The sequence below is a fragment of the Eleutherodactylus coqui genome, chromosome 1 (genome assembly GCF_035609145.1).
Source record: "Eleutherodactylus coqui strain aEleCoq1 chromosome 1, aEleCoq1.hap1, whole genome shotgun sequence".
NCBI classification, from domain to species: Eukaryota; Metazoa; Chordata; class Amphibia; order Anura; family Eleutherodactylidae; genus Eleutherodactylus; species Eleutherodactylus coqui.
Window position 1 is genome coordinate 103,654,869 of NC_089837.1, and position 8,723 is coordinate 103,663,591.

The 8,723-nt window shown below is 46.8% G+C and overlaps 1 protein-coding gene across 1 annotated transcript in view; it reads right to left on the reverse strand.

Moving 5' to 3' along the window:
* PASK (PAS domain containing serine/threonine kinase) overlaps positions 1-205 on the reverse strand; it is a 50,707-nt gene extending 50,502 nt beyond the window's left edge. Inside the window, exon 1 of the mRNA XM_066598506.1 lies at positions 149-205. The gene's annotated coding sequence lies outside the window, so the exon portion shown is untranslated. The remainder of the gene's footprint in view (positions 1-148) is intronic.
* Between the last annotated feature and the right edge of the window lie 8,518 nt (positions 206-8,723).

Genomic DNA, 8,723 nt, shown 5'->3' on the forward strand with positions numbered 1-8,723 from the left:
CCAACACTACATCATGGCATACAAAGAGGCAGGCGGCGTGTGACGGCCGGAGCTAGGCCAGCACATTGGACAGTGCATGCCCGGCTGACCACCCCATTACTGCGGCTCTCAGCAGCCCGCCGCCCCCTCCGCACGGTACATTACTCACACGATCACACCGCTTATGTCATCCTTCCCAGGGACAGCATACAGTACAGCGGAAAAGGCGGGCCTAATAGGTTTGAACGCGTCATCCAATCAGAACCCGCTGACTTATGAACGCCAGATGTACTGACCAATCGGCAAGTAAAGAATGTTGCCAGGCGGAGGGGACACGCCCTCAGCCTACCAGAAAAGAGCGGGCCAGCGGTTGCTAGGGACGCGCACAGTAGATTTGTTTACATTAGAGGGTCCCTGTCTGCTGAGGAGGATGGCTCAAGTGTTCACTGTGGGCCGATCCGTCCGAAATAATGTACATAATACAGTCTATGGCGTCCTTCACACACATTTTGGGGAATGTTTTTCACCCTAAAATACTAATGTAATAAAAGTGTTGTTTTTTTTTGGTTGATCATATTTTTTCTACATACATTTTGGGTGTCTTTTAAAAAATGAAATAATGATAATTTACACCATTTTAAATGCATGTGTTTTATTTGGGGGTAGATACATATCAGATTTTTCGTGATGTGGATCTGCCACAATAGTCCACAGGAGAATTCGGAGACTGACCCTTGGCGTGGATTTGCATGTGGTTTCGTGCAGTGGGGAACATCCGCATAGGGCCAGCCAGTGTGGTTTTTGCACAAAAAGTGCATCAAGAATTGAGTCAATATATATTTTTTTCAATTGTTGTATGAACTATAGCAGAGATTTGCACTTAATTCAATGGAATGTAAAATTGATGCAGAATCCATATTGGAATTTGTGTCAATAAGGGTGTTTTCACATCTGCACTCACGGTTCCACTTTTGTACGCCATTCGGGGAGCAGGAAAGGGGAATCCCTGTGGCCAAACGGCTCCCTCTTCGTACAAAACCGAACAGCGCAGGATGGACCCCATTGACTAGAATTCTCGCAGCAGGATGTGGACCTGTGCCGCTGTAGAGACCTGCGTCTCACCCGCTCCCTGCATCTTCTGTCTCCTGCTATGCGCCGGCTGCCAGCCAGCCAGGGCATGCGCAGAGCGGAGCCGGCCTGTCACCACTGACATTTCTATGCGGGTCTCTGCAAGACCCGCACAGAAATAGAACATGCCACGACTTGTTTTCTGCATGTGTTTTCACACGGACAAATCGCGTCCGTCTGCATAGTACCGCAGCGGAGTCCGTCACGGCGCCACCCCCCCCCAAAGACCACATACTCACTTCTCAGATCCGCTGTGCCGGCAATGTCGCATGACGCCCTTGCAGTGGGCGGGGCGTGTATTCACATTATACTTCCGCTGTGCTACAGCGTAAGTATAGCGTGACGGCCAGCTTCCATTGACTACAATGGAAGCCGGCCACGCATATTCCAGCGGCAAATAGGACATGCTGCGGGTTTTTTCACGCTGCGGAATTCCGCGGTGGAATTCCGCAGAGTGAACATTTAGCTATTAGGTTCAATAGAACCTAATAGCTGCGGTGTAACGCTGCCTATTTTCGCCGCGTTTCACGTGGCGGAAATCCGGCCGTGGGCATTATCCTAGAACTCATGCATGAATGAGACCTAAGGCACTGTTCACACTTCCTTTTCACATTTCCATTTTTCTGTTCTGTCACCATGGAACAGGCTAAAATATTAACCTGCCAGAACCATCAGATGACAGACAGCAGCAGCGTTGGCGAATCAAATCAATTATAAAGGATTCGGTCGGGTTTCCATCATAGTGTATGCCATTTTAGCTGAAACAAAATAGCACAGAATGCTGCACTATTTTTTCTAGCATCTGTGACCGTAACCCTGAGCAGAGAGTCCTAACGTAAATGTGAACAGAGTCTAAGGCCCTATTCAGACGACAGGACTTGTTAGTGTTTTCCTTCAGTTCTTGGAAGCTCAAACCAGGAAGGGAAACCTACAGAGAAAAAGTATAATGAAAAGATTTGCACCTCTTCCGTATTTTGGGTGCACTCCTGGGTTTGGCTTACAGTTAGGCCGGCTTCACAAATCTTGCATGAATATGAGCCCCATTCTTTTGAATGGGGTCATACATAAGAGCCATGTTTTTCCGCATTGTGACGCAATGCAGGAAAGAAGTCACAGCATGTCCTATCTTTGGGCGTGCCCTCGCATTGAATCTCACATTGTTTTCAATGAAGTTGGCAGCAGCATTGCACTGCGTACTACCGGTAGGTGCATGCGAGTGTGATGTGAGGTCTCCCATTGAAAAGTGTCAGCCTGGGTAGAGGATCGCTACTTTCCTGAAGTGATGCGAGGCGGTTTTTACATAAAAACGCAGCGTGCTGGCGAGCGTGATATCGGTCCGTGTAGCATGTTGTTGCAGCAGTGGCCGGTCCAGAACCTCCTGGCCCATTTTGTGAGCCTGCCCTCAAGTTACACTATATGATCATACATCTCAGCTCTCATCTACTCACCAACCCACTTGTCCTCTTAGCTTAGCCGATGACCCATAACTCATAGGCCTCCTTTCCACGAGTGATATATCATTGCGTTATTCGTGGCGATAGTCCGCACGCGGGTAACGCAATCAGCGTTTACCATAGGACAACTATGGAAAGCGCAGCCCGATGTACACGAGCGGAAAATCACTGCGATTTTCCTCTCGCGTATAAAAATCGCAGCATGCCGCGATTTGGCCGCTATTTTCCGCGATGAAGCTATCATTAATGATAGCCTTATCGCGGAAAATCGTGGTGACTTTAGCGTGACGCCCGTGGACAGGCCTTATTCCCCCTTAGTTCATCCTCCCCACCATCTGCAGGACTTCTTTCATGTTGGATCCATTCTATGGAGTCACTGCATCGGACATTAGGCCACTCTTACACAGGCAGTTATTTACAGCATTTTAGCGGGCGTTTAAAACGCCCACTTAAAAACTCTGTACTGATCCTCCATTGATTTCAATGGAGCTTCTCAGACGAGCGTTTTAGCACAGCCTTTTTAATGCCGCACTTATTGAACGCTGTCTTTTCTATTTTAGTGCATTGCAGCATTTTGTAACGCACCACATCACCCATTGCAATGATGGGGTGCGTTAAAATAGTCAAACGCGTTTCTGAAACTCTGTAAAATGCCTGTGTGAGACTGGTGTAAGGGCTCGTTAAGGGCTCATTCACAGGACTGTGGTTTCGGCATGTATTACGACTGCGATGCACGGCTGCATGACACGTGGTTAATGGAGTCAATGAAAGTAAATGGACATTAATCGGTTCACATTAGCGTGTAAACACTGCGTAGATACGCGCAGGAAATGGATTGCAGCATGCTGTATTTCTTCGTGTACCACGCAGTGTGAGCCCTGCATTTTTGTATGGGCTACATATGTGATTAATACGTAATTCCACTATGAAACAGAGTGGGTAATTAAGAAAACAAAACAGTCACACTGTGGGGCTTCCGCAGCGTTTTAAGGATACAGTCATGTGATTGAGCCCTCAGATGTGATGCCTTGCAGGCTCGATGTCACATGACCATAATCCATGGCCCGTGTACAGACCGGCTCACAGATCACACCACCCTGTCCTCACATTTTGTGTATCCGTGTTGGATCTGTGAAGCTTTACTTACATTACCTATAACAGAGGAAGGGGCTGATCCAATATACCTATGGTGTCACTCCTCTCATACTATTTAGATTGTCAGCTCCTGTGGGCAGGGCCCTTTCTCCTTCTGTCTCACTGTTTGCTCACGGTTTCTGATGACTTGTCATTTTGTTACTTAGCCAATTGTAAAGAGCTGTGAGATATGTTGGCTCCACATGGAGAAAACTTCTCATCATTATTATGGGCCAAAAGTTAAAATGAATGTTCCTTAAAGGGGTTGTCCCGCGAAAGCAAGTGGGGTTAAGCACTTCTGTATGGCCATATTAATGCACTTTGTAATATACATCGTGCATTAAATATTGGCCATACAGAAGCTATACACTTACCCCCTCCGGTGTTGGCGTCCCCGTCTCCATGGCGCCGACTAAAGCCTTCTTCTCCCTCGATTAGACGCGCTTGCGCTGAAGGGGCCGCCCCGGCGTGCTCGCGCCGCACAGGTCTTTTGCGCATGCGCAGAAGACCTCTGCGGCGCGAGCACGCCGGAGCTGGATAGAAGAGGGCAGACTGCGCAAGCGCGTCTAATTGAGGGAGAAGAAGGCTTCGGTCGGAGCCATGGAGACGGGGACGCCAACACCGGAGGGGGTAAGTGTATAATTTCTGTATGGCCAATATTTAATGCACGATGTATATTACAAAGTGCATTAATATGGCCATACAGAAGTGCTTAACCCCACTTGCTTTCGCGGGACAACCCCTTTAAGGTTATACTGTTGCTTTGACACGTGAGGCCTCTTTCACACGAGTGTTTTCACGCAAAATGCATCACGTGAAAAAATCACGGCTACGGTCTAATTCCAAAAGGAATTTTCTCATCCATTCACACAAGCGCATCTCATGAATGGGCGCTGCAATGGCGCTTGGTAGGATGGCTCTATTTAGCTTAAATAGTTAAATAGCGGCAGCTATCTTCTTAAACGAGCGCTGGAACAGGTATCTTCTTAAACGAGCGCTGGAACAGGTAAACTCCCCCCTCCCTTTTTTCAGCTCCCATAGGAATCTATGGAAGCTCCCTGCGATTTTCAGCAAAAGATAGGTCATGTCCTGAACTGGATTATGTTTTTCTCCAGCAGGTTTCAGGGTATTTTGTAGCTTCCTAATTGTGTAATACAGTATACGCACACTGGCCAAGTTAGACGCAAGATATCAGTCTCAGGTCTAATATGGATCTGAGCATACAATGCCAAGAGCCTCAGGTTTAATGAAGCACATAATACATGCCCTTTATGGGCGTTTAAAACATTACATCAGTAACATATAGGATTCTCATTTGTCGGGCCATATAGAATTCCCCCCCCCCCCTTCCCACACCTCTCTCAAGTCCAGTGTATAAGCCAGTCTTTGTTCTATCAGCATGTGGCCAGGCAAAAGAAGTTTCTTTGTTTAGCCAGTTGAGAGTGGGGGAAGGGCTGGGAAGACACCCAAAATGGATACACTGAAAGGAGGCAGGGTTGGGGCGGGGCTAAGTTCTGCAAATTATCCCTGCCCCCGGTCCGCCTCTCCCCATTGTAAATAGTGCAGAGGGGCGGAGAGGAGGCAGAGAGGGGGCGGGAGCTCAGTTCCTGCTCCTGGCTCTTCCATCCTCCCCCCCCCCCTGCACATGAGGACGACGTATATTGGCTCGGCGTGAAAACCGAGCCGATATACGTTCATGTGAATGCAGCCTAAAACACACAGTATAGGAATGTGACTGACTCTTAGAGGCTGCAGAAGAGCTTTACATTAGGCTAAAGTTATAAAACACACATCTTTTACCATGCCATTGTCCAGCAATTACTATAATGAAATTATGCAGCCATTAGCCTCTACAGAGTTAAATCACTACAGCTGCGTAATACATCTAGTTTTTTACAAATCAATAGACATTTTACGCTAACTAATCTTCATGTCTACAACAGTCCTATGTTTTGATGCTGCGAGAAAAAATCATGGCTCTTGAGTCGCATTTTTTTCTTGCGGCTAAAAATAGCCCATGTAAATGAATGCATTGGAATCTAATGCTTTACATAGTAGCGATTTTCGTGTGTCGTTTTCTCGCAGCTATTAGCCGCAATAAAACGCTGGTATGAAAGGGGCCTACGGGTGTAGTTAAATGGATAGATGCGCAATATTGGCAAAACCTACACAGCATAATCCACCTGCGTTTTACTGTGAATCGCCACGGTTTTACGATGTAGTTATTTGTTACGTAGTTTTTAAATGTTAACCCTCTTTTAATATATTTTACCTGTGAGAACTGCATGGTCAGTAGCAAAAATGCATGGTAAAATATGCGGTTTTGCTGCACATTTTCATCACATGACACATTTCCTGCCTGTGTGAATATATCCTACACCCAAGGCTGGGTTCACACAGGGCAGAATTGCCGCGGAATTTCCATGCGGAATTAGCCAGCAAAGTGGATGAGATTTTGCAAAAACCTCGTGCACATGCTGCGGCCAGGCTGTGCGGAAACGGACATGCGGCGCGGAAAACAAAGACGCAGCATGTCAATTCTTTTTTTCATTTCCACAGCAGCCTTTCTATGGGGAGAGAGAGACGCAGCGTAAATGCAGGTGGCAAAGCCGTTCCAAAATCTGCAGCTAAAAGCCGCGGATTTTGAAGCTGCACTTATCCCGTGGAAATCTCGTGTTCATTCTGCGAGATTTCTGCGGGATTTCCATCCCATGTGAATTAGCTGCAATTAGGGTAAAGGCAATGATCAGCCTTCAAAAGGATTGCCTGTCCTGGATAAACAAAGATGGCCAAAGTAGCTTTTCTGTTTACTTGGTGCACACTGTGCATTACTATGCATTATTCGTCTAAGGCCGGATTCACACGGGCGAGCGTGATATCGGGTCAAGAAACTCAGTCTGATATTGCGCTTGCCAACGTCTGTTTTTCACACTGATGCGAGGCATTTTTCATTCAGAAGCACCTTGCATCGTTTCTGTGAAATTGCAATACTCAGGCACGTGTTTCGCGCATGTCAGGGGATCGCAAATGTTTCCCTTTGATTTCAATGAGTAACATCATATCGCACTTGCCTGCACAATGCACGGCATGCGGGTGCCATGTGATGTCCTCCAAGGTCCCATTGAAAACAATCGGCGATGCGTTCCGAGGGAATGTCAAAAGATAGGACATGCAGCGATTTTTAACCTCACAGCATCGCTCATGTGAATAACTTCATTAAAAAGAATGGAGCTTATATTTGCGTGCGCTTGGTGTGTTTCCAAACACAACACAAACATGAGTTCCTCGCTCGCGTGTGTAGCCTAAACGTAATTGCAATCGCTTGAGTGCTGAATTTTTTCTTAACGTACAATGCTTTCTTTGCCTGCACATCGGTGCATTTAGCCGTACTTTTTATGCCTGCAAGGCATATCAATTTGTGCGCGGCAAACAAAGACGTACTGATTTAAATGGCTAATTAGTCTTAGGCTGAGTTCTCACAGAGCGGATTCTCGGCAGAAATCTCGCGGTTTGCCCGCAGCGAAAAACCGCGAGATTTCCGCCGGGAGCACCGCCGTTGCGGCCGGTGCTCCCATAGAGGAGAGCGTGGCCGCAGTGGGAAAAAAATGGAATGCTGCGGTCGGCAAATGCGCCGCAGCCGCGGCTTCTGCCGGCTTAGCCACAGCGGATTTGCCGTCCCGTGTGGACGAGATTTCTCAGAAATCTCGTCCACCTGGCTGGCTAATCCCGGGATTAGCGGCCGCATGCGGATTTGCCGCGGAGAAATTCCGCACGGAATTTCTGCGGCAAATCCGCCCTGTGTGAACCCAGCCTTAAGGTGGATTTACAAGCAACCATTGTTATTAGCCATCAGGCCACTGGAGAACAATGGACATGCATTTACAGAACAGACCACCTGCTGTTCTGTAAATACATCTCCCAGCAGCTCACTAAAATGCAAATTATGTTAATTAGCGACTAATGGACATTAGCCGCTAATTAAGTGTTCATTTAGCTATGCAAAATGTTCCTGCAAAACTGTCACTCAAACTGTCTTTTGAGCGATCATCATTGTGTCTAAATGAGCCTTCAATGAGTTTCAGACGTGTTCTTTTTCCAGTGTTTCACGAATCTCTTTGCGTATTGCGTGCATTTGCACACCCCCCATTGACTTCTATGAGGACTTTTGGTGCTCAAATACGCAGAAAAATAGAGCAAATTTTTTTTTTGCGTGCAACCGAAGTATGCGTTAAAAATATACCGAAATGTGAATGAATCCATTTAAAATAATGGAGTATATTTCCTGCATATTGCGCGCAAATACGCCCGCGTGATGGCGGGCAGGCATGTACTATTTTCGGGCAAGAATAGCACATGCTGCAATTTTTTTTACTCAGACTATTCACTGTGGATTTTGTCATTTGTAAATTCACAACAAATGCGCATGTAAGGCTGGATTCGCACGAACGTCTTTGTGCAGCGTATTGCACAGAAAAAATCTACGCTTGCAATGCTCAGTGAATATAACCCATTGATTTCCATGGGTTCGTACGCATAAGCGTATTCTGTGCGCACACTGTGCAAAAAATATACAGCGTACTTTATTTTTCTGTGCATTTGCGCAGGGAAAGAACACATATTGAACTAATTACACTAATTGCCTATGTCAATGAATGGGAGCATGGTTGCGTGCACATGATTTGCATATGCAAAAAGTACAGTAAACATGCTGTAAAATATCCCACCACGTGCGATAGCACACATTGGAAGAGTTATGAAACTGCCTACAAGAAAACTGCCTTTGTTGCCCATAGCAACCAATCAGGGCACAGTTTGCATTTTTTATTGTACCCTTGAAAAATGAAAGCTGTGCTCTGATTGGTTGCTATGGGCAACAAGTGCAGCTTCATAGGTCCCCTCCACAGCGCGGTGAACCGCAGTCAGCACACAATCCACTGAGAACTACATTTCCCAGAAGGCTGCCTTAACGACGCGCATGTCCTCTGAAACGCCCTTGTCATGGGTCACGTGGTAGTGACTACGGCCGCT